The following is a 27,673-nucleotide window of genomic DNA, read 5'->3' on the forward strand; positions in this document are numbered from 1 at the left end:
ATAAAACCAGAGTTCTTTATTGGACCCTCGCAGCCGAGGAGAGAGACGAGCTGGGGGTCAGAGTCCAGCTGGGTACCTGACCATCGGAGGAAGGGGGTGCTCCGTGGTGTGGCACCTGACAATGGTCATTGGTTTGGTCCCCAGTCGCACGCGTGGGACTGGTGGTTCATGTCGGAGCTCGGGTGGTGAATAGCAGGGTCCACGGAGGGGGGTCAGGGTCGCTCTTCCCTTTCCTTGTAGAGGGCCAGCAGGGACACGTTTGTCACCTTCACGACCTTCTGCTCAACCCTCCCTTCAAAAGAACTGCATGCTCAACAACCCTCAGAGCCCTATCCAAAACCTTGTCAGAAACCCATGGAGAACTTCTTCAAAAACCCTTCTTCCTCACTCGACTCTCAACCACCACAACCCTGTCAAAAACCTCAGAACAACCTTCGTAACAACCCCCTGCCTCAGAGAGTCCTCGGGCATCTATGGACCTCCCTCAACGGGGTGGGGCTCGCTTGAACAGACGTCACTCCCCGCCCTGATTGGACAGGCTCCTATTGGTTTGCCCTTTCTGGGCGGGGTTTCGGCCCCTGCCCGGAAACCCCACCCACTATTCCACGCGGGTTCATACTTGTCGAGCAACAGTATCAATGTTGCAAAGGTCGTCGTGAAAGAGTTACAACGTTTGTGGAAGCCGAGAAACTGGAACCGTGAGATCCTGCCTCGGCACGTCAGGGTGCGAGAAGGCAGCCGGTTAGTGGTGGATTGTGACGGGGGATGGGATGGTTGTTAGATGGCTTCTTCGATGTAATAACCTAACTGAAAGAAATCGCAGCGCACACCTTTGATTCTCCCACTGGACAAAAGGAAGGGGATCTGACTACACACATACTTAACGACATAACTGACTTTTGGGACATCTGTATGTTGAATGCATATGGTTTCCAGATCCGTAACAATATATACATATATATATATATATATATATATATATATATATATATATATATGTATATACATTAACAGTGTAGGCTTACCTATTGTGTTAGCATACAAACCGTGATTCCCCATTGTTTCGGGTCGCTCACTTGCTTTTGATATCTCATTTATATATTTATTTGTTTGCTTATTTATTTATTTATATTTTCGTTAACAAATTCTTTCAAACGGTTCTGTGATTTTTTCTTTCTGGTGTATCGGCTTCAATGTCCTTCGGCATGCAAAACTACCGTGCTTCCCCATTGTCTCAGGTCGCTCACCTGCACTTTTTTTTCATTTATTTATATTTTCATTAACCAATGTTGGCGGACGATTCTGTGATTTTTTTTTTCAGTATACCAGCTTCGATGGCCATTGGCATACAAAATTTCATCTTTCTACCCCCCACTGTAAAGTATTGATCTGTAATATGTCAGTGAGTCTGAGTGAGTCAGTGATTAAAAAGAGCTTCGTATCTTAGACACACACACACACACACACACACACACACACACACACACACACACACACACACACACACACACACACACACACACACACACACACACACACACACACACACACACACACACACACACACTGTAGCTGTGATGTGGTGGACATATACACAGTCAAAAAAGGTATATTACATCGGGTGGGCTCATGCATATCTCAATCACTGAATGAAGGAAGATTTGATTCCAGAAGTGAACGTCATGTCGTGCCAACAAAATGTCACGTTTTTGGGGATGCATTCTGAAAAGTGACAATTTGACATCTATCCGAAGCTCATGGAGGAGCTTATACATAAACACACATGCAGGACAAAAACGTTAGAAGCCTGTGTACATGTACATGAATTACAAAGAGAATAACTCGACATATGCTCCATTGGACTACATCATTTGATGGCGCAAATGTCAGCCATTGTACCAGTAAATGGGCAATTTGTACAGCAGTTAAAACGACCCATCCTGGCCACCCATACCACAGTCATCCCGCTCTGTTATCATTCAATTCTGTCCTCATTAACCACTGCACACATGAGGTGTGTTGGTACTTTCTTGGGCCCCACCACTCAATTTTGACATTCACTTACACCTGTTGTATAAGATTTTTGTCATGTAATATTTCGGCTCGTGGAGGAGCAAGATAATTCCATATCTATATACAGGAATCGTTCAGCCACTGATAAATACGAACTTTCCGAGTTACCGTTAAAATTATGTTGCGCGCATTATGTTTTCATTGTCCCATGATTTCGTTTAACACACAAGGCAGAAGAAATTGACCCAATTTCTGTATCAAGTTTTTCGGGTTTTTTTGTCTGATCATAGGTTACATCAGTTTCAATATTCTGGAGTCTTTATGCTGCTTGCTTCTGCTGGAGATACGTATGCTGATCCTTTACACATCCAGGTACATGGGAGTTTGAGAGCATGCTAGTTTGTTCTGCAATTTTAGAGGTGCATGAGTTTTTTTTTCTTTCTTTTTTTATATGATTAATTACGAGTCGAGTTCAAGTGGAAGAACATCTTTCACTTGCAATATTATGAATTCACGAGAATAATGGTCCTCACTTATTCTTACAATTGTGAAGGCTTTGGGGAGGACTTTGTGTACACACGTCAGGTGAGGAAAACAGGAGACATTCGTATCATAATAGATTAGCTGTGCCTACCCGTCGCTTCGCTGATGGATTTAATCAAAAGACAGCATGTTGTATTTCACAAACATATTGCATATCTATCTGTGAGTCTCAACGAGAATGTAAAATGAAATGAAACACAGGGAAAAAACAGCATCTTTTAGAACATGGACACAAATTTTGGTTGCAAATAAATCGATTATTAGCTTTCCCAAAAAATAAATCGATTATTAGCTTTCCCAAAAAATAAATCGATTATTAGCTTTCCCAAAAAAATAAATCAATTATTAGCTTTCCCCAAAAAATAAATCAATTATTAGCTTTCCCAAAAAAGAAATCATTAGCTTTCCCAAAAAATGAATTGATTATTAGTTTTCCAACAGTACCATTTTTATTATTCTATGACAGCAGGACCATTTAGAATGAAGTTGGAGAAACTAATCACTGCAATAATTATATGTATTGTAATAATTGTGCAAGATAAGGATTGTAATAATTGTGTGTATGTATATGTATTTATACACACATACAAATACGCAAATACACACACGTACACACAAACGCTTCACCTTTGAGTAATCTGATGGGTTTGTACATACACACTCATGCATAGTTGTGATTGTACATGCACATGGATCGTGATTATACATACTTGATGAACACACATACACACACTAACGGAGGTGAATACTTAATACTTTGAGACCTGGTAGGTCTCCGTTTGACCTCCTGAAAACCACTCACGTGTGGAGATAGCAGTCAACAACAGCAACACACACAGACAGACACACTAACAGAGGTAGATATGTAGCAGCATCATTTTCCCTTTCTTGTGGGAAATATTGTTATGGCTGGGAAATTGACAGAACACCATAAAGGTCCCTAGATCAGTTAGGCCGATAAGTCCGTGTCCAGATAGATTTCCCCACCGTTGTTTAAAGGGAACTATTCATGTTAACCAGGCTGTGGTCTTTGAGTTAGCCGTTTTTCTTTCACTATCGTTATTTTGGATCAACCGCTTCACAACAACCGCCTTCCGCCACCACAACCACACCTGCCTCTCACCAAACCACGCCATCCTCACCACTTCGCCAGCAACAGTCAACATCTCCACACCACAAACATCGCCTCACCTTCGTCTCCGAAACGACGCCATCTTTGCGCCAGCCGCGCCGATCCGCATCGAGCGGCGTCGCTGCAGGTCGACGCGGGACGTTTGCTCGTCGGATCAGCTTGGTGATCTCGAGCACGTCCACTTTCCGCGCAGAGGTCAGAGGTCGAGGATCGGAGGCCAAACCGCGTCTCACCAGCCCTATAAAAGGACGAGCAGAGCGCCAAGCTCGCGTTCGAGTTGGGTCCCGTCGAGTTGATCGGTAGTAGTCGATCAGGTCGGTCTGAGTCAGTCTGGAGAGGTCGGGGAGTCGGGAGGAAGCCAGAAGCCAAGGAGCTGCGTGGAAGTCTGGGCTCGTGGCGGAGTCGGGAGCTTGGAGCTTGCAGTCAGTGGAGAGTCCGGGCGTCGCCAAGGAGACGCCAGCTGGAGGCGCAGCAAGGGCCTGCTGTGTCGCACAAACCGCGCGTTCGTGTGGAGAGAGCCGGAGAGAGAGCTCGCCTGCCACACAGAAGGCCCGAGCTCGACCGCGGCTACGCAAGTCGCTGTGGAGACGGGACGTCGCGGGTCGCCCAAGCCAGACACCACGAGGGTGCAGGTAACTTGCAACGGTCTCGTGGGACTTGTTCGGTCTGCCAAGTCCCACGCCATAAAGACCCAAGAGGTCCAGTCTGACCCCATTGCCTTTGATGGGGTCTTTTTCCTGCTTTTCTTTCGAATGAATGTTTTGGCGCCGAGTCCCGTAAGTAAAACTGTGTAAGTGACTGTACATTAATAATTGCTGAAAGACGGTTGTAGCGCTTTGTCTTGCCCACGTGCCGTGCCGCATTCATTGCTTGTTCTGTGTACGTGCATGTTGGTGTTTTTGAATGACTGCATGATTCATCGAAGGTTACTGTTTTCACCCCTTTCTGTTTGTTTGTTTGTTTGTTTGTGAACAGTATTACGGAAAAAACTCCTCGACGGATTTCGACGAAACTTGTTGGGGGAATTGGGTATGGTCCAAGGATCATGCAATCAGATTTTGGACTTCGTCCAAAATCCAATATGGCCGCAATGGCGGCCATTTTGAAAAGAATTTGAATTTTTTTTTTGCATTTCTACATGTTTTCAGTGATTTCCACCCCCCCCCACCCACCCAAAAAAAATTGTTAGAGAAAAAAAATTTTTGCAACTTTTTTTTCAACAAAATTTCCATTTTTTTATTTTTATTTTTTGCATTTCTTCATGTTATAAGTGATTTCCAACAAAAAAAACATGCCAAAATTATAATTGCGGCTGATTTTGGAACTTCAGGTGGATATACCCACCTAAAATAAATTTCTGTCTCAAGGAATCTAGTTATGACGAATGAATTGAGTATGTAAAAGTTAAAAGTAAAATGTAAAGTTGCAAACTATAACTCTGTGAGCACTGTTGACGTCAAATTGAATGAATAGGATATCAGGTTCACTTGAGTAACCTAGCAGTATTGGCGGCGGAGGTTTTGCACTCTGCTGAGTGCTCCCCCTTTAGTTGCTCCTACATACGTAGAGTAAATAAATGTGCTGGTTTAAATGTTAACCCGTTCGTCGTGTCCTCTTTCCCTTATTGGAACGCCATCTTGCATTGCGGAATGTTAGTTGGGTTTTAAATACCCGTTAAATAGAATCGGATCCGGCAAGGTCGGACGATAATACCCGCTCGGTTATCTCACAACGGAACGGACCGCTTGAGCGGTTCGTGTCCAAGCCGACCTGCGTCGAGGTACGGTCCCTCGGTAGGTTACCTGCGCGAGTACTTAGGTATATCAAGATTCGGCGATTGACCCTATTTGGCGCGGGTAGAATATGGACTGGGCCGTGGTGGGGTTGAGAACCCACCCGTGACAGGGTTCTGGCATGGTTCCAGAAAGTCACGACTAGATTGCTCGTTCGGTGGGTGAACCGGCTGCTATTGGTTAACGCGATCGTTCGCACGCCGACTGGCGGGAGATCTACAACAATATGTTTGATCTCGGTTTTCCCGGTACCAGGTCAAGCGGAAGTGATGAGTGGGAGAAAAGGAGTTCGCAGTGTGCTGAATAAAGGATTGACACGGATTCCGAAGGCCTTGGATGTCTTTTCCTTCTATGCTAAATTGGTGACGCCGACGTGATACAATGGCCAGACAAGGAGGTGCAAACGACCAACCATTCGCTGGGAACAGCGAGGCAGCCACGTCTTTCCCGGTCGCTCAACAAGCTTCATCTGTGGCAACGGTTTCATTAAAACTGTGGTTTGTTTATAGGTTTGCTGAGATGTATCAGGAGTTTATGATAATGCATGCATACATGGGTGCGCCGGGGCATGGTTCAGTAGTCGTGTGACCCGCCCATGTTCCGATGCTGTGCTGTGCTGTGTTGTGCCAGTGTCCGAATTAATCCTGTTGTTCCCACTTCAGAGCCTTCGTCCTTGTCTCTTGAGTCCATTACATTTTCGTATTCCCATTCTCCTCTTTGTGTCTTTTGACTCGCTTGGTTTGTTCCGTTTGTGATAGCGTCTTGTCGACCCTCTTTCCTGTACTTTGCTTTTCAAATTAATCCTTTCAAAGGTAAGAAAATGTGTTTCAGCCGCTTTCCCTGTGTTTTTCCATTGATTTCAGCTCATTTGGATGACCTTTGGGAACGGTAAAGTAATGTCAGGTAATTATTGAATGCAGTGCCATAAAAGACTGTTTCAACTATCTTTCGGATCGAAAGTTCCCAGCTCTGAGGAGTCCTGCATAAACTGGTACTCGGACATGACAATCCTTCGAGACGTGGGAGGACTCTGTCCCACCTTTTGAAAACCGCACATGAAGATAACAAGCAACGACACACACACACACACACCACACTCACACACTCAAACACTTCTCCTTTCGAGTAATCTAATGGGTTTAGTTAAAAGACGGCATGTTTCACTTCACAAACATATTGAAGATGATGTCAATCTTTGAGTCTAAATGAGGATGCAAAATGAAGTGACACACGAAAAAGGATCTTTTACAACATGTCGTCATTGCTCATTCATCTTGTTGCGGTTGTCGTAGCTGTGCTTATTGTTTGTATGCTCGTTCCATGTCCTTCACGCTTTCTGCTAAAGGGTTCCTGCTGTCATACCATTGGAACCACTGCATTGAAGCTTCAGGTCCGTCCATTCGGGGAAGACAAGCTTTTAAAATGGGCATTTTTAAAATGATTAAACAGACATGATATTTTGTTCCAACTAAATCGATTTATCATCTCTTCAACGGTACTATTTTTAAAAATTCTACAACAGCAGGAACTCCCTTAGCATAAAGCATGACAGATGGAGATACACACACACATGGACGGACGCTTCTCCTTTTAGTAATACACTAGCAGCGGCTGCCCAGTGTGGGCAGGGGGCGAGGGATACCTGGCACTACCTGGCTGAGTGAGCTTTCCCAGTGGTGGTGTCAGGATGTGTTGAATATTGAAAAGCTATGGATTTATTGGCCTCGTGGTGGTTACCTTTTGTCTGCGGCCTGGTTGAAGCACTGCCTGAACCCACATTCCAATATACATTTTATAGCAGCCTTTGATGGCCTCAAAATGGATGTGAACATCAACGTGGGAGAGCTTTAACACTTGCTAGATTTATTTAAAAAAAAAAAATATATATATATATATATATATATATATATATATATATATATATATATATATATATATTTTGTTTGGTTCTGGGGTCACAAGATAAATTATACTCGATTTTTGCATCTATTGGTAAAAGGAGAAGCGTCCATGTGTGTTTGTTATATATTCACTGCCGGCGCTCGCTTGTGCTAACATGAAATGGTCTGAACCCAACTCCCCTCATCCACGGATATTTCTCATCCACGAGTCACTGAAAACGCACACACAGCACATGCGCAAAAGGCTTCATTTAACATTCATACATCATTTTGACAGTCACATAATCCCCTATCATTGTTTTATCCTCTGAGGCGGATATGATCCGGCTACGGGGTCATATTAATTACGTACTCAAACATGTCTAAAATTTTTGATGCATGAGGACCCTAAAATAAATAGATGGCCCTGAAAACCCCTTGCTCTACCATTCCGCTATACCCCCCAGATGCTGTGTCTATGCGAAAACACCTCGAAATTCTGGGTTTTTTTTTTTTAAAAAAAACGAAGTTACAGGTTATCAGTGTAAATTGGAAATGATCTTGCAAAAAATTTTGTTTCTAATTCGTAACAGCTTTGCGTGCAAAAAAGAGCGATTTTTTGTGGTTTTAGTTGAAAGGGAATCGCATAACCTGTATCGACACAAACAACCACAAAAATAATTGCACAAACAACACAAGGTTTGTGTCGCGGTCCAATTTTGCTGTCTGAAACCTGCAGGGCGGTGCACGAACCCTTAAAGTGCACCTGCACACGTACGCACTGACGCGACAACGCAGTCACAAATGTCTTGTGACGCTTTGGCCATCCCTCCTTCCCGAGGCTTACGACTTCCACTAATTTTAGCTTCTCCCCGAGGCACCGTTAACCCCGCGACTCCTGGCTCCCAAGGAAACACATGAAAAAACAGACAGAACAACGGGAGCTCCGACTCGTGGGCGTTCGAGCGCGATTAGTCCCAGGTGGGTAGAGCGCGCACCTGTTTCTCCCAGACCGTGCGGACGGAGTTCAGCCGCGCGTAGTTGTGGTCACGGGGGAGGGATGTGGGGCCGTTGCTCAGGAGACGGTCCAGCCAAACGCCATGCATATTTTGAGATCATTGTTAGGATTTGTATTTTAGCCCCGAAGGATTGGATGAAACACCAGATGCGTCTGTGCTTTACATCGGTGTAATGTTTCCCTTCGGGACACAATTTTGTGGCAAGTTTGCCTTTTAAGTGGGCAAATTTAGGCAAAGCATAAGGATCGAGTAATCTTCAACGTGAGTTCCACTTAAAGTTGCATCCCAGCCAACATCGTCCCCCAAAATTTCTGCATCCTGATGGATGGTTTCACACATTTTATTAAATTACAGGTGTCGAATGCGGAGCTTGAAATTGTTTGCTTATAGCTTCAGTGAGACAGTCCCTCTGGTGTATACATTCAGGACCCAAACGAATAACTAGGACCGGTAATGTAATAACGGAGGGGATTGGGTGGGCATCTTCGCTTCACCGTACTTACTTGACTCCAAAATACCCCTGATATTTATTTATTTATGTGTTTGTTTATTTTTCTAAATGGAATCTGATGATCTTCTCATCAAATTTATATCATCAAACCTAATGAGACCTCATGAGAAATGCATGAGTTTGTTTGAATTGTTTTTTTTTTTTGTTTTTTTTTTGTGAGACCCTTCTATAGCGTGAGACTCTAAAACTGCTCTTGGACGCAGTTCAGAAGAAACAAGTTTCACAAGCCCCTGCAGGCCCTGCTTTGAAGGTCGTGCTGACAAAGAAAAACGAAAAAGAAAAAAACAAGATAACATACATAAAGCAGGCCTCACATTCCAATATTGCTTCGTTTAATTCAGCGGTAAGCATGCACTTCAAAATGGCTCCATTCAATCAGGCAGTCATGCTGGGAAAATGCACACGCATGCTTACCTTTATCTCTGCTTGCAGCCAAATTGGAGTTCTTCATTTCCCCATCAGGGATTTGCTTCCGTCCAATTCGTAGAGTGGGACGTATGCTTGCTCGGAATCGTGTATCGCATGCCAATGATTGCATGTCAAGTGGTTCTTTGGCAGGTGTCCATGTGTTGTGCAGAAGTATAAAACATTGCAATGTTGTCCGTGGATCTCGACGTTAGGTCGTTCCATCATGATGGTATACCCGGCTCTTAACTTTCATTTTCTTGGTTCAATTACACTGGAATTTGATTCGCCTAAGATTGCCATCTGGAGCAGTGCCCTCAAAACGTGGCAATGGTGTTGTTAGGCCAAGTGTAGCAGGTCCAAATGACTTTCTCTAAAAATGACTCGACGAGGTGACCGTACTCAAGGCTCATTACACGATATAGATTCACTTGGGTGGAGGTGCAATGCCATCGAGGTCCATCTGAACCTTGGCCAACAATACATGAGTCATTTATGAGTAAACCTGGAGTAATCCTTGTATTGGGGGTTATTTATGTCTAGTGTTGGCTTAATGTTTAGGGTGGCGGGCTTGGGGTCTGAGGGTCCTGAACTCAAACCCTACTCAACTGTTGAATCAATACCAGGTGGGGTTAACTCGACCTGACATCCTTCTGAGGTCGGCAAAATGAATGCCAGCATGCTGGTATACTGTGTCGGAGTGGTGACCCGTCCAGGATTGTGCCCAATAGCCAAGGAGACTGCTTAGGCAGCACCAACGCTCTGAACGGAGTATGGTCCCAATGGATGGATGGGCGTTATTTGCAAACTATTGTAATTGTACGTTGGTGGTAAAGTCCATTTTAACCGTTGATCTCACGATATCTTTGAAAAAAAAGAGTAGGTCATTGTGTAGTGTTACTCTGACCAATCAGGGGATTTGCAAACAGATGAAAACCCAGGGTTGCGAGATCCGGACATGAAGGTGGATGGGGCTCTTTGGCACCTATTCAAAACTAAAACCAAGCTGGTATAGGGGGTGGGGGTCAAGGCAGTCATTCCCCTATTAATGTCACACAGTTTGCTTCTTCTATTAAAGCAAACACCTCGTGATGGCTCCTCGCTGCTTCGTAACGGTGCGGTCTTGTACTGGGGCAACCCTGTTTACCCTACGATTACTCGCTCCACACACACGGAATTTGGGTACTAGGTGGTAAAAAATGACTCTCACCCTGCAATAGCACACATAACACAATACGGCGCTGTATTACATGCCTGGTGTTGGCTTAATGGTTCGAGTGGTGGGCTTGGGATTCTGTAATCCTGAGTTCAAATCCCACTTCGCCGTTGAATTAATTCCAGGTGGGGTTGACTCTGCCTGTCATCCTTCTGAGGTTGGCAAAATGAGTGCCAGCATGCTGGTATCCTGTGTCGGAGTGGTGACCCGTCCAGGATTGTGCCAAATAGCCAAGGGGACTGCTTAAGCAACACCAATGCTCTGTGCAGAGTATGGTCCAGATGGATGGATTGTATTACAGATATGCACTCTTCGTCCCAATACAAATCATTTTGTTTATACACCTGTCCTATTAGATTTATCACTTTCATCGCAAGCAGACGACCTTTTCAAGCATGCTGACTGCTCTTGGCGAATGGCTCAAGTTTGGGATGGAAGTTCAAGGCAAAATTAGTAGGTTTTCACCATGTTATCAGTGATACTAAAATTAAATTTTACAAAATGCTGAAACAAAACCTTAACAGCTCAAAATGAACAGGCCATGCGTGCATCGGGAAGGTTTGGTCATCAGTTGTCTTGTGAGCAAGTCGTGGTGTCAGTGTTTCATGGCATTCAAATTGTGTCCAGAAAATATAGTTTATATAATCTTCCTATTATGGTTTCGCACGTCACGTTTTGTGATTGGATTGCTGAATATATACGAGTGTGTTCATATATATATATATATATATATATATATATATATATATATATATATATATATATATATATATATATATATATATATATATATACTGTCATGTGGCTCCTCTGAGCTTAATGTCCTTCTGATGGATGGTGCACCCCACTGATGAATCTCTCTGCATTAGAGACACCAGGATGAGTTTAGAGCTGCGATGAGGGTCAAACCCAGGCTGGACAGCTCAGAGTACAAGTACACCTACCTCCACAGTCCACATCATCCTGACTACCAGTTTCTCCACTAAAACATCATTTTTGGAAACAAAAATTATTGTTAATGTTGTAGCCGAGAAATGATCGTCAAATTTTTGACACAAAGTGAACAAGTTAATCCAAAACACTTATCGGAAATGAAATACATTTACAAATCTGTAATACGTATAATACCGAAACGTCTCTTCTAAACATTATCGAATGGTTTGTTTTGCCTGAAACCTTTCTTTCAACAGAGAAACTAAACAGAGGATTGTTTGTTAACCATTTAAAGGGTTTTCATCATGTTCATGCTGATAGGGCAAGATGAGAAAAGCCTAACCCTAAGTATCTCATTCTTTTCATCCACCCTTGTGCCCCCCCATATCACGATGAGAAAAATCATGTCCAAGCATATTTCATTGTGTTATAGGAGATGGGGGAATCATGTATGACACCAAGTGTTTCGAATTGAAAAATGTCAGCATCGATGACCCAACTCTCAACCCATATCCCATTCCTCCCTCTCTCTCTTACTCCTATTTACTCGCAACCTTCTTCCCCTTATCTCCCTGGCAATCCCACCTCCCCACCCTCAGATCCCCACTCTTCGAGAACTCCTTTATACTTTCCTTTATCTCCTTTCCCTTATCTCCTTCATACTCCCCCTGTCTTTGTTTTCTCATTTATTACTTTTTCACGATTCACTCCTACCGCCACCCCACCCCCAAATGACCCCACACTTTTATGTAATTAGATAAGAGAACTGTAGGACGTTGTGTCTGCTGACGGGAAAGCAATGAGAGACGATTGTATATGTTACAGATTAATTCTTAAAATAAAATTACAGCAGATGTTGCTGTGGCATAATGGTTACAGTGTCTGTTCTCAGTTTGGGAGATCAGCAGTTTGATTGTGACCCTCATTGAGTCATGCCAAACTTTTTCTACCCTTGACGCCTGGATCTTAAGCTATGTTTGTCTGGAGTCATCTCATGTCAACTGCGTTGTTGTCTCGTGTGTGTGTGTGTGTGTGTGTGTGTGTGTGTGTGTGTGTGTGTGTGTGTGTGTGTTGTTGTTGTTGTTGTTGTTTCTTCTCCTTCACGAGCCTTAAGATGCTGTGAGCAATTTTTAAAAGCACCCTTCAAATTGGTAATAAGCTTCATGCCCATCAGTCATAACCTTTGACCTCTGGTCTGCCTTTCTGGTTATGTTCACCCATAAAAGCTTCTCCCAAAGTAGTAGCAATAGAAGCACGCAAACGCCTGCGGCACTGTTTTAACTCCACCTGCACAAGCACCTTGTCAAAGTCTGTTACAGTAAATCTACACTGCTGTACACTATGATGATCTACAGACATTTTTGTCTGGCCCAAGAGGGACAGTTGGATAGCTCAGTTGGTAGTTTGCTCAGCGAATCAGACAAAAAACTGCCATTCCAAAGCAGTGCTTGTAGGGGGTGTAGCAACTCGAAGAATGCTGCCTTTCAGATGGAGGTGCAGAGCCGGCTGTCCTGTATGCATTCAACTTCTGGACTTCAAAAAAAAATCCCACATTACCTCTCAAAGATATCGTTTGCTCAATATACCCATTTAATCTCTCGAAGGGGGAATTTCATTTTCAAAGGGGGAAGGGAAGGGGAAGTGAAGGTCCCCAATGCCCGTTTGCTCTGGCTGAATTCCCCTCCGAGAGATTAAATCGGATATGAAATTAATTTTTAAAACTACAGTGGATGGGATGTTAAATTAGAAATTAATTATAAGAATGGTCCGAAAAAAAAAAAATATATATATATATATATATATCTTCTTCATCTTTCGGCTTGCTCCCGTTAGGGGTCGCCACAGCGGACCAACTGTCTCCATTTTGCTCTATCCTCCACATCTTCCATTGACACTCCAACCACCCTCATGTCCGCCCTCACTGCATCCATGAACCTCTTCTTTGGCCTTCCTCTTCTCCTCCTGCCTGGCGGCTCCATCTTCAACATCCTTCTCCCGATATACTCCACTTCCCTCCTGTGCACATGTCCAAACCATCTCAATCTCGCCTCTCTCACTTTGTCTCCAAACCGTCCTACCTGTGCTGTCCCTCTAATACACTCATTTCTTATCCTATCCATCCTCGTCACTCCCAACGAGAATCGCAGCATCTTTAGCTCTGCCACCTCCAGCTCTGCTTCCTGTCTTTTTGTTAGCGCCACCGCCTCCAAACCATACAACATAGCTGGTCTCACTACCGTCTTGTATACTTTCCCCTTCACTCTTGCAGCTACCCTTCTGTCACAAATCACTCCTGCAACTCTTCTCCACCCACTCCATCCTGCCTGCACTCTCTTTTTCACTTCTCTCCCACACTCTCCGTTACTTTGGACAGTTGATCCCAAGTATTTAAACCAATCCACCTTCCCCACCTCAACTCCTTGCAACCGCACCATACTACCACCCTCCCTCTCATTTACGCACATGTACTCCGTCTTACTGCGACTGACTAACATTCCCCTTCTCTCCAGTGCGTACCTCCACCTCTCAAGGCTCGATTCAGCCTGCTCTCTACTCTCCCTACAGATCATGATGTCATCCGCGAACATCATGGTCCATGGAGACTCCAGTCTGATCTCGTCCGTCAACCTGTCCATCACCATTGCAAACAGGAAAAAAAAAATATATATATATATATATATATATATATATATATATATATATATATATATATATATATATATATATATATATATATATATAGAAAGTAAAATGAGAGACTAAGTTAATAGGGTGTAGAGTGCCACGGCATTGGCAAAATGGAGCAGATGATGACCTTCTCCTCGTGTATGTTTCCTGGTACATCCTTGTTTAAAATATATTGTTGCGAATTCACGCCCGCCGGCGTGCGGACGGCCACGTCACTCGAATCGCGACCGCGTCGCCCACCGGACGGACAATTCAGTCGTGACCCTCCGGGAACTATTGCCCGGAGCCAGTCACGGGTGGGCCTTTCGACCTCACCACAATCGTGCCAATCGGCCACCCGCGTAGGATAGGGTTGTTCGCCAAACTCGACCTACCTAAGTACCCACGCGGATGGTAAACCGGGCGATCGTACCTCGCCGCAGGTCGACTCCGGACACGAGCCGCTTGGGCTGCCCATTCCGTACTATCGGGATAACCGAGCGGTGTTATTGTCGACCTCGATGGTTCAGATTATTTACCGGGCGTTTTGCACCCACTACGAACCCTTTACGTGAAGCAGGATGGAGGGTCAATAAAGAAAAGACGAAGCGAAACGGGAAAACAGTTCACACAATGCACATTTATTTCCCGGCACACGGAAAGCACACATATACAGCCAAACAGTCAAAATACACATATAGCAAGCAAAACAAAAGCAACAACGACGCAGATTTACTACCGACTACGCGCACACACGGCAACACTTATACAGTTCTACTTTACAGACGGCGCCAACACACATTTACACCAAAGCAAAGGAAAGAAGCCACCCTCATAGACAAGGGGCAGACAGGCCTGTAGCACAATTGTGCGTGTGACCTGGAGGAGCGGCCAGGTCCGCGAGACCCGGGGGTTCTTACCCACGTCCTCGTGACGCGTTGGCGGACGAGCCGCAGATGTGGCCGTGTGGCTGCGCCCCGACTCCGTGCTCCTTGGCGGGTTTCGTTGGCACGACGTTTGGAGTGGGGTGGGAACGGGGCCCCCTTTTTGCACTATCTCAGCGCGGGGGAAAGGGGGAATTGTTGATGCCCTGGGGGGGGGAGGGAATGGCTGGCTGGCTGGCTTGGGTCCCGCGACGAGCGATCCCACACCGCAACCTCGTCCCCGACCGCCGTCCTTCTTGCCAAGGACCCGAGCTCCTTTACCTCTTCTCGCAACTCTTCTCAGCCGACTCCAGAACCCAACTCGAAGACACACCGATCACTTCGCCACCTGACTCGACTGACTCTGCCACGATTCGCCTTGCGCTCACCGTTTTATAGGCCATCAGGAGAAAACAATGTGCAAATATCCGGATCAGGATGACCTCGGGGGCGGAGCCACGCTCGCCCATTAGTCGGAGGAAAGGGGGCGTGAATCTACCCTGATCCTAGAATTTGCATATATCGATTTCACACAGACGCGTCTGGAGGCGGGGCCAAGCCGCCCCACGCTTGCTAATTGGACGGAGCAAAAGTGGGCGTGTAGCGTTCCTGATCCGAATTTTCCCTCGGAAAGGCCGCTATTTGCGCTCGCGGCTCGGTGCGTTCGGCACCAATCGCCGAACGGGCCAGAGACAGCCCGACACCCAGTGTTCACAGGTGGTGCGGGAATGGCCGTAGAAGGAGAGAGGTGAAGGCGGTGGAGGGTTTTCGGTGGTGGTTTGATGGTTATGGTGCCGTTTGGGAATGGCGGTGATGCGATGATGTGGGATTGAGATGTGAAGGTAAAGGTTGTGGCTGTTGGCGTTGTTGTTGTTGTCCGAGGGTTGGAGCATGGTTGCAGTTGGTGACAATGGCTGGCGTGGTGGTTGTTGTGTGATGGCGATTGAGACGTGGTTGGTTCAAAATAAAGATAGAACAGAAAAACGGCAATCTCAAAGCGTCGCAGCCCGAATGAATCACATAAATTCCCTCCATACAACTGGTTTGGGGCTAACTACACATGTACTTCGAGATATCTCACCTACGGGCCCTGAATGGTGGTTTGTGAATTTCCACAGCCGTAACAATATATTTAAAAAGATTCAGCCAAGAAAGAGGGAAAATGTGAAGCAACAAGAATTCAAATTAAAAAAAAGGCAAAGAATAAAAACATTGGAACTTCAAAGGAGTAGAAAGAAAGTTTGCCTCCTTGTTCCTCGAACCAGTTGTAAAGGCAGAAAGAGGAAGAAAAAAAACCCCCAGAAACAAAATTACAGAGAATTGTTAAACCACAATAAAGAAAGAATGATTAAAGCTTGGCCTCTAGGAAAAATAGAAATAAAAATAATGTTTCCTTTCTGCCATGTTTTAATGGACCCAACCCAGTCATGAATCATTTCACAAGAAGTTCCCATGGCGTTTTCGATATTAAAATTCTTGAAAAGTTCATTTCAAACCACCAACCGCTGAATAAACATCATCGGGCGTCGGAAACACGGGTCTCTGTTCGGACTGGAATTGCGAGTTTATCTGAAATTAATTATTGGTTGCAGGAGGGGTGGGCTATTATGACGGCATAATGAAGTGTGCTGTCAAAGGTGCTTAATGCGTAAAAGAGGCAATTCAGTGTAATTGCCAATCATTTTCCCACACTAATATGAAACCCTTCCCTGCAGTGTGGGCTTGGATATGCACCGAGGTAGTGGAGCCTTTTTGAGTATATTCTGTTTCAGTGGAAGAATATATTATATTGCACCTTCTGCTGTGCTAACCCTGTTTGTCGTCACAGCGCCAGAGGCAATTGGTTTCTGCATATTAAATATTCAAAGGGAATCAGTGAAATGTGAAGCGCAAAAATAATATGCTTTCAACGTCCATTATTTACACTATAAATAAAGGAAAGTGTAATTTCTTGCGCAAATCTACGCGTGTGCGAAGCGCGCGCTAATGGAACGTACGCTTCGTGCTGCGAAACAGATGTCTCGCTTTAAAAAAAAACAGCAAGTGGAGGCGTTTCGGGTAGAGATATTGATGGAATTCTGGCTATCTGCTATCAAGTCAGGAATTCAACCTGCAAAGTCTTGCCGAGAGCTTATTGCGCTTTGGTTTGCGATCAACACTTTGCGAGCGTGCTGTGAGCCGTGCCGTGTTCTCAGTCGTAAAATACCTTGTTTTCCATGTGCCACTCAACCTGGGCAGCCCCCGATATGTACCGCATTTCCATGCGAGTTTGTCTTTCCGGTTTTCACTGTCACAGCGAGCTCACCCAAGTTTTATCCCCAAAGTGCGCGGGATGAAAGCCGACCAATTAAGTGACGATTTGAGCGTGTACATTTTGAGTCAAATCGAAAGGGAAGATGCTATTTTCCACTGGCACGTCTGCCAGCACAGCAGGAGATGAGGTTTTGCAAGTGTGTGTGTGTGTGTGTGTGTGTGTGTGTGTGTGTGTGTGTGTGTGTGTGTGTGTGTGTGTGTGTGTGTGTGTGTGTTCGGCGCATAACCGTTTTACCATTTGAGCTTTTGTCATCAAATTTTCAACAAATATGTGCAAAAACCTGCGGTTTAAGAGTAATTTGGCTCGGAATTTGGCCTGATCACACACGAGCAGGGGAGTGAGATTAAAAAAAAAATTCTGTCTGTGTGCCTGGCAGTTAAACAAAATCGAAAATCATTCCAGACAGGAAACATCATGTTTTTAAGGATGTCATAAAGGACACAAACAACAGGCATGAATGACAAATGTTAAATAAGGTGGTTCAAAAGACGCTGCATCAAGAGTGGTAAACTTCTGATAAAAAATTTTTGGAGAACCTTTTATTTACAATCTTTATTAGCTTGTCCAAAATGGGGGTTTATGGATTTTCGTGTGTGTGTGTGTGTGCGTGTGCGTGTGCGTGTGCGCGTGCGCGCGCGCATCTGCAACCATATCTCAGACATGTATGGACCAATTTTATTCGTACTTGTCACAATGATGACAAATTTTGGTAAACAAATGCACATCATTTTACTTGATGGCTGACTAGTGGCCATTTTAGTTGTAAAAAAAAAAACCCCGATGTTGAACACGTCCTCAACCATTTCTCGCACGTGCATTGCCAATGTTGTTCAAACTTAGCACACAGATAATAATGGCTTACATATGCACGTCATTTGTTTTTTCAAGATCAGACCCAACATGGCCGACTGACGACCATTTTGTGACCTAAATGTGTCCCTAACTATTTCTCAGACATGCATGGTCCAAATTTGTTCACACTTGGCACAAGCACAGTACCTGAAGACATACATTTGCATCTCACTTTATTTTGCAATCTGATCAAAGATGGCTGACTGGTAGACTGGCGGCCATTTTAATTGAACATTAATATGGGCTTGCTCTTTAACTCCGTACAGCAAAATTACGAAACCAACGGGGTTACTAAAGCAAATTTATTTAACCAAAAAACCTCATAATTTTGTCTTTTTTTACTTGTTTTATGTAAATTTAATGATATACTTGAACGCTGTCGAGCCTGGTGTTGGCGCAGTGGTTAGGGCAGTGGCTTGGGACCAAAAAGGTCCTGAGTTCAAGCCCCGTTGGGACACTGAATTAATATATGTGTGTATATATATATATATATATATATATATATATATATATATATATATATATATATATATATATATATATATATATATATATATATATATATATATATATATATATATATATATATATATATATATATATGTCGAAAACACCAGGGGGTTGACTCAGCCTGCCATCCTTCCGAGGTCGGCGAAATGAGTACCAGTTGTACTGGGCCCGGTGTATGCCCTGGTTAGAATAGGTGTACCATATCCCTGTGTGTCGTAAGAGACGACCAGGGTTGCGTCAGGAAGGGCATCCGGCGTAAAAACCTATGCCAAATCATTATGCGGACAACAAAACGAATTTCCATACCGGATCGGTCGAAGCCCGGGTTCCCAATGACCGCCACCGGTACCGGTGGTCAGCAGGGTACCAGTGGAAATTAGAGCGAAATGGAGACGGTTGATCCGCTGTGGCGACCCCTAACGGGAGCTAGCCGAAAGAAGAAGAAGATACTTGAACGCTGTGGAACACAAATCACCTTATCACTTGCAAAAACCTCCAATTTTGCAGTACGTGGACATGTTAAATAAGGTGGTGTAGAAGACACTGCCTCTTGGCGGTAAACTTCCTGATTTTGTTTTTATCCAACCGTTAAAATCATTATTTTATTTCAATTGGATTATATACCTGAACACCACACGTGGTAAGGTATTCTATAAACTCTCAAGTTTATCATTTGAACTTCATTGTGTATGTCCAGGCCATAACTTTTTATTTCCCATTTGAATTTCTGCAACCGAATTTTCAACCCTTTATTTTGAGAATATGGAGAATACTAATGAATAATATTTGCATTTTTTTTTTAGCTGTTGTTTTTGTCAAGTTTCATTTGAGTATAAAGCAGATGCTGACAGGCTTTGCATTTTGAGATGCTTTCTAGTCTCTGTTTGTTTTTTTTTGGTTGATGGTGATCCTCATTTTTCTTTGGCGTCTTTGAAAACATTGCGTAGGCACAAGATAAGAGGAATTCTTATCACTCGGAGACGATACACATTCAAGGTCTGAAATTGTTCGTTGATGTAAGATTGATATTGGGCCGAGTAGCGCGCCTCAGACCATAGACTCGACTAGTGAGCCCAGACTGGCTTGCTGAGAACCACCCACATCCATGAAGGATGCGCACTGAATGGAAGCGTGAACTTTTCACTCTCAGGGGTGAGCTCTCACTTAAGCTCACAGATTCCCTGCTTATTTACATCGAGGTGCTTCTACTCGTCCACGGACTATGCTACACTATGCAATCCTATCTGTACTATTAAATCAGTTCATTTACCCCCATAATCATAACAGTATGAAGAGTCTCGTGGCTCTGAAATTGCTATTAAACCCCAAAAAGGAGAGAAAGAACAACCGCACTACGTCATTCTGAGTGAATCATTCACTCACTGTGGACACTTTTGCCATGCGACATTATTCAGAGCGAGTGTTTCATGCTCCATTATTCTGAGGGAGTGGTTCATGCTCCATTATTCTGAGAGAGTGGTTCATGCTCCATTATTCTGAGGGAGTGGTTCGTGCTCCGTCATTCTGAGCGAGTGGTTCATGCTCCGTCATTCTGAGTGAGTGGTTCATGCTCCATTATTCTGAGGGAGTGGTTCATGCTCCGTCATTCTGAGTGAGTGTTTCACGCTCAATTATTTTGAGCGAGTGGTTCGTGCTCCATTATTCTGAGGGAGTGGTTCGTGCTCCGTCATTCTGAGTGAGTGTTTCGCGCTCAATTATTCTGAGAGTGGTTCATGCTCCATTATTCTGAGGGAGTGGTTCATGCTCCATTATTCTGAGAGAGTGGTTCATGCTCCATCATTCTGAGCGAGTGGTTCGTGCTCCATCACTCTGAGCGAGTGGTTCATGCTCCATCATTCTGAGTGAGACGCTCGTGCTCCGTCACTCTGAGCGAGTTGTTTGTGCTCCGGCATTCTGAGCGAGTGGTTCATGCTCCATCATTCTGAGCGAGTGGTTCGTGCTTCATTATTCTGAGGGAGTGGTTCGTGCTCCGTCATTCTGAGTGAGTGTTTCGCGCTCAATTATTCTGAGAGAGTGGTTCATGCTCCATCATTCTGAGGGAGTGGTTCGTGTTCCATCATTCTGAGGGAGTGGTTCGTGTTCCATCATTCTGAGGGAGTGGTTCGTGCTCCATCATTCTGAGGGAGTGGTTCGTGCTCCATCATTCTGAGGGAGTGGTTCGTGCTCCATCATTCTGAGCGATTTGTTTGTGATAAGCACAATCCCGACTGCATGAGAGATTCTAAGGTTCGTATGGAGATGGATCATGTCCTTAAATGTTTCAAGAAAAAAATCATTTTTTAAACATAATTTGAAACATTTCGACCGTTTAGACCTGTGGACCCATTAGACCCCTTCACACGCTCACCACACAAACATCTTTAGTCTTCTTGCAATGCACAGATTTTTTTTTCAGCAAGTAATGAGCTTCCCCTCCACTCCCACCTCGTGTTTATATGTGTACTGTACCGTCCACCGAACAGTGATGACTCCATCTACACCTCACTCTCCGAAAACATGGACCATCTTCTATCTTCTCATCCAAACTCTCTCTTCCTCTTATGTGGCGACTTCAATTGTCATCACGCCAGTTGGCTAGGTGTGGGTACCTCTCTCACCTGCCATGGCACATCAGCAAAAGCTTTCTGTGACTCATTGGGACTGACTCAATCGGTCAACTTCCCGACCCGGATCTCAACCAATGGTACTCCATCTCTTCTGGATCTGATTTTGACAAATTTCCCTGACAATATCTGCTGCTCTTCCTTCGCTCCAATTGGTTCTTCTGACCACGTCCTTATTAAAGTGGACATCTCTCTGGCTGTTATCAGAGAACCACCTCACCGCCGTCGAGTCTGGCATTTCACTCAAGCCGACTGGCAGGGTCTCCGAGCAGCCATCAAACTGACAGACTGGTCTCCTATCACTACTTTTTCAAACATCAACTCATCCTGGGAATTCTTTCAAAGAAACTTGCTCTCCCTCATGCACAGATTTATCCCCTCTCGTGTTCAGTTGTCTTACCCTTCCTCCCGCCCTTGGTTTACTGAAGCTTGTGGCGAGGCAGTTGTCCTGAAACAACTTGCCTTTGCCTCATGGAAAGCAAACCCAACTGAGGGCAATCTCAGTTCTTTCCACAAAGCTCGGAACAAGTGTGTATCTACCCTCAGGAGAGCCAGAAAACAACATCTTTCTCATCTCAAGTCTGAACTCTCAAACCTCTCTCCCTCCTCAAAATCCTGGTGGCGTTTAATCAAAACTGTTTCTGGTGTATGTTCCCCCTCCATCCCTCCCTTACCTCAAATGGCCGCACTGCTGATTCCACACGTGATAAAGCTGAATGTCTAAACTCGGTGTTTGCAGCTAAATCTTGTGTCCCAAACCCATCACTATCTCTACCCACTTTACCCAGTCGCACCCAACTGTCCCTGGACTCTGTATCCTTTTCTCCTGACAAGGTGGAGAGCTTGCTTTCAAACCTCGAGTCAGATTCTGCAACCGGTCCAGACGGCATCAGCCCACGTGTCCTCAAAGCCTGCTCTTCTGCTCTTGCTCACCCTCTCTCTGTTCTATTCACCCTCTCATTTTCCCAAGGTCATCTGCCATCTGCTTGGAAATCTGCTAACATCACTGCCCTGCATAAAAAGGTGCAAAAACAGATCCCTGTAACTACAGACCAATCAGCCTTCTCCCAATCATCAGCAAGGTTATGGAATCCATCATCGCTTCAGACATCAAATCCTTCCTCTTCTCCAATGGCTTGATTTCCAATCATCAATTTGGTTTCAGACCAGGTCACTCTACCCTGGATATGCTGCTACTGCTCTCCCATCAATGGATGGAGGTCCTCAATGCCAGACAGGAAATCCGAGCCGTATCCCTGGACATATCACGTGCTTTTGACACGGTCTGGCACCCTGCCCTACTCACCAAACTCTCTTCCCATGGTATTCAAGGCCATCTCCACTCATGGCTCGCAGACTTCCTCTCCTGTCGCAGTCAACGTGTGGCCCTAAATGGAGTTCTTTCATCCCCTCTTCCTGTGCAGGCTGGAGTTCCTCAAGGTAGCGTTCTGGGCCCTGTTCTTTTTCTGGTTTTCATCAATGATCTCTCGGACTCTCTGGAAAATCCTCTATTTCTCTTTGCCGATAACTCCACCCTCTGCCGTACAATCTGTCATCCCTCAGACCGGCAAGCAGCAGCTTCTTCGCTCACTGCAGATCTGGATAAAATCACAAACTGGTCCAACACATGGAACATGTCTTTCAATCCAGACAAATCTCACACTCTCACTATGTCTCTTCGAAAGGACCGTTTACAAAACCCCCCCATCCACTTTCTCAACAATCCCCTGGAAGAAGTCTTTTCTTTCAAGCTTCTAGGTCTCACTATCTGCCATGACCTTTCCTGGGAAAGTCACATTTCCAACCTCGCCTCAAAAGCCAGTCGCCGACTGGGAATCCTCCGTCGTGCTAAGTCCTTCCTCGGCCCTCTTGAGCTCCTGACTACTTACAAAGCTTTTGTCCGTAGCCTGATGGAGTACTGCTCTCCCCTCTGGGCTGGTGCTCCTGCCTCCCACCTTTCTCAACTTCACGCTGTCGAAACCAGGGCATTTAAGATCATTGGCATCTCCCGCAATGAAGCTGAGTCTTTGGGCCTCTCACTCAATCACCGCAGGTTGGTCGGTGGTCTTTCTGTCTTCTACCGACTCCTCTCCAGCCTTGCCCCCCCTGCTCTCTCTGCGATTTGTCCCAACCACATTTCCACAGGGCGCTCAAGGTCCGCTAACAACCCCCTTCTGGTAAAACTACCAAAATCACGAATCATTGCTCATCTTCACTCTTTCATTCCTCTTTTTTCCCGCCTTTGGAATAAACTTCCTCACTCTATTCTTTCCCATTCTTCCCTCCAGGCTTTCAAAACAGCTGTTCACCACCACCTCATATCTTCCCCCATCCAAATCCTCGATCTTTTCTACCCCCGATAATCCACCCAAGCCCACTTCCTTCAATTCTCCTGCTTTCCTTCCTGAAAGTCCCTGTAATGTCTATCTTCTCCTCGCCATGTTCCCCGTCCCATCCCCATCCCTCTCCCTTCCACAGTTCACCTGTGTCTGTTCCCCAATGTTTTGTTCCTTCCACTCCCGCCCCTCTTGTCTCATGCCTCCTTGCTGTGAGTTGTGTGTTAGCTCTCATACGAGCCTCGACCAAGGTATACAAAAAAAAAAAAAAAAAAAAAAAGTAATGCGCAATGTCCACCCACCCGGAGGCTGGATGCTATGCTTGGTTGAACAGAATTTGCATATGAGGTCATTGAATTGGTTCAACGATCAAAACCTAAAAAGCAAATTGTTCAGTTGGATTTTGCAAGTATCATGCTAGGCACGGCATCTTTCTTGTTCATTTGTTTGTCAAAAAAAATTAAATATCATCATTTAAAACTTACCCTATTCATTCATAAGCCCCAGATATGTTCTTGCTATTGGTGTTCAGAAGCACCTAATCGAGATAGACTGTCCATTCACGAGTAGTGATCTGTCAGGGGTTTGTGTCGCAAGCAACTGCTCATTCGGCAAGTTGAGAAAGTTTTTCGTGGTGCAGAGGCACAGGTTTTTCTCTCAGGTATTTTTCAAAGTATTTTCGACTTCTTTTAGAGCTTTGTGAGCCATTTCAGGCAACGATGCTTATCCTAGACACACATGATGTACTTTTTTTTTCAACCCAGATACTCAAGCTTCCTGTGGTTTGTGCGCATGCACACCGAGCGTTCTGGGGCAGATTTCATCATTTTGAAAGTCACCTGTTAACCCGTCCAAAGGGATTCGGTTACCTTTTACCTATCAAACAAAGATGGCTGCGTAAGACAGATTAATCCTACCCGTGCCCTTTCCAGAGCCTCAATGCTGCTGAAAGAGATTTGTGTCAGGAAATACAATGGGTGGTTTTCCATTGCCAGCTCTATTAAGTCATGGCAGGAATTTTGACAGGGGGGCAGCACATAGATATAATATTATTTCTCTTCTAAATAACGTTGATGCAAGAGGTCATGGTTCAGCCCATCAAAGCCTGCACTATTATTACCAACTTTTGTGTAGTTCATTTTTGTCCATGCACTTTAACTTTTGTGTTTTACTAAATGCTGAGCGTCAAGCAAGGGAGCAGCACATACCATTAAAAAAAATTATTTGGTCTGGGTCTGCCAGGGTTCAAACCACCAACCTCCCAGACTCAAAGCAGATGCTCTAATCATGGCACCACCAAGCCCGGTTGTCTTGCGGAAGAACATTGTGGGATCTTGATCATTGATCAGTTGATGCCAGCAGACGATACAGCCGGCTCGAAATATTTACTTCGCATCTTTTAATCACACGTCCGAAGTATATGATGTATTTGAATAATTGAGTCAAAATGCCCCCTCTTCGTCGCGACCATCACTTTCCATTAACAGTTGAGGCAACTCACTCAGGTGCAACCAAAGATAAATGGAACACGCTGCTTCGTCGTTCTGTGAATACAATAGAAGGAAAATAATTTTTAAAAAGCATGTCGACTTGCGAGCAGACCCAGAATCGGGGGCCGATCACGCACTGACGTTTGGAAGCGACGACTCGAGACCCACAGAGCCGTGCAGCGCTTTCGCACCAAATGCAATTGCAAACGGAACTGATGCATTTGCTTCAAAGTTTTGCATTATTTCACCGGAGGAAAAGAAGAAGAAAAGAAAAAAAAATCTTATGTTTACATTTTCTGCATCATAAAACCCATGCCTCCACTTGCAGCAAACAAGATAAATCAGAGCCATCGGATTCCGCTTTTGATTCCTTCCATCTGCCATTCTCGGCAGCCTTTGAAGCGCAGGAATTTCTGATGGGGGAAGAGAGGGGAAGGGCTGAGAATGGGAGCCATGGAAAAAAGGGAAGGGGGGGTGTTACTCAAGCCGCTCGATTTGCCTTCGAGGGAAGGGGAGGGGTGACTCAAGCCGCTCGATTTGCCTTCTTTGCAAGGCTTGTAATCTTTCCCCATTCAGAGGAGGTAAATCAAGGCCTGGAGATCAGGCTGAGATGTATAAATCACGGGCCCGAGTTTGATTGCATTGAAAGAGGCTCTATATTTGTTGCTGCATTAAGCATCATTTTGATATATTGAATCCCACATGGCGCTTAGCACGTGCTTTAACCCCGAAGGATGTGACCCCCCCCCCCTCCCAAGCATTCCCTTCAGTCACAACGCAGGCCGATGTACTGTGCTCAAGGAAGTTTATCTATTCGGATATGACTGATGACTGATTTCATTTTGTACATGATGTCGCACAAGATTAATTATTTATGTCGAGAGGTAAAGGTGCCTGCATATGCACTTCCCCTTTATGATCCCCTCCCCTAAAATCACCTTCCTTCCTTCCTTTCTTTCTTTCTTCGTAATCTTCAAATAGGAAGTTTCTTCATCATCGTTGTGGGACGATAACTTTGTCAACTTCCGAAGTATCAATTATGATCTTTGGCGCTAATGCCATGACTGATGTCATAAAAGTAATTCCCATCTTTTTTTTTTTTAATCCATCGTTACGCCTGCAATTATAAAACGTCTCGACTCGCTTGGGATGTCAGAAAGGTGAGTTTGAAAAATTAGACAAATTTAACGTCAATTTAACCACACTTTTAAGGTTCGACACTAACGAAGCAAATATGTGATGATGACTGTCAAAATCCATAAGGGTTCCCAAAAGGGGATCAAAGTTGCCAAGAGTACGAGACCAACGGCCTACGCATGAGAAAAGTATGTGAAACGAACTCCCTGTGTGTGTCGTCTCATGACCCTCCCTCCGGTCCATAAAGAGTGCTGCCCATCACTTCCTCATGCTTTCTCCAATACCCACCCCTACTCTCTACTCCTCTCGCTGAACCCCTCCCCCTCCCACCCCCACATACCCAATCCTGCCCCTTTCCTTTCTGCCACTCAACCACTCAAATGCGATGTCTTTGTCTCCTTGTCCCTCCTTTGATCATCTGTCAGTCTGTGAACCTGCTGCCATCTGTCGTTTAGCTTCTCCATGAGCCTAGATTTCCATATACTGCACATAAAAATTACAAGAATAATAAAAATTGAGTCTTCCTTTCAATCAGAAGCAAAGGGATACTGAAAAAGAACTTGGCACAACGAAAGCTTTCTTCGAAGGCAGAGCAACATTGGGCTCTACTCAAGTAGTCACAGCTCTACACAAGCGATCTCTTTGAGGCCATATTTTTGAATTGAGGGAGTAAGAACTCATGAGATTGATCTTAGAGAGGGGGGGGGGGGTTGTGTCCTGGCCATTGAAAGAGAGAGAGAAAGAGATGCATATCCACATCCAGGTATGTATGTCTGTCGTTGTTCACAATGTATCCAGTTCAAAGTTGAGCAGATCATGCGTGTTGGTCTCACATACACACTATTGTCCGAGAGCTCTTTCACGAGTCTCTTTTTATGCATAGAAGTATTTTGTAAGTTTGTGTGTACGGCGTATGTACGACGGTGCTTTCCTGATCTATGTTTCCTTCGAGACCAACCATACTCATTGGAGAATGGTTCAAAACATCAGAGGTCACTTGTGTCCTTTAGACCAAATATGGTTTCTGCAACATCATAAGATCCTTTGTAAATAGTTAACCACACATTTCGTCGTCGAGAAGAGACTTTTCGTGTCGCTTTAAAAAATGTATATTTATTCGTGTCCTCTTTTCGTCCGGCTTTGTTGGAGGCTGCGTAATGGAGAGAGCAGATGGCGCCTGGGAGGGAATGAGGGGAGGGAGGATGCGGTTTGACTTCAGCATTAAAAGAGGTCTGACCTGCGGCTCATTATCACTGCCTTGTTGCGTTTCCGATGTCACAAAGAGCACGAGTTCATGAAACGTTTCCTGTGATTGTCACCAGAGGGCAGAGTTTCATTTCTGCTTCACCAACAAACCAGATGGACACAAAACGTT

General features: G+C 44.7%; 1 long non-coding RNA gene across 1 annotated transcript in view; it reads left to right on the plus strand.

Moving 5' to 3' along the window:
- Positions 1-3,477: 3,477 nt before the first annotated feature.
- The window catches only part of LOC147017572 (uncharacterized), a 152,719-nt gene continuing 128,523 nt past the window's right edge, over positions 3,478-27,673 (plus strand). The window contains exon 1 of the long non-coding RNA XR_015049551.1: positions 3,478-4,320. This is a non-coding gene — a long non-coding RNA (uncharacterized LOC147017572). The remainder of the gene's footprint in view (positions 4,321-27,673) is intronic.

This window comes from Eptatretus burgeri, chromosome 11, assembly GCF_056783735.1.
Source record: "Eptatretus burgeri isolate ZD-2024b chromosome 11, Ebu_testis_v1, whole genome shotgun sequence".
Taxonomy (NCBI): domain Eukaryota; kingdom Metazoa; phylum Chordata; class Myxini; order Myxiniformes; family Myxinidae; genus Eptatretus; species Eptatretus burgeri.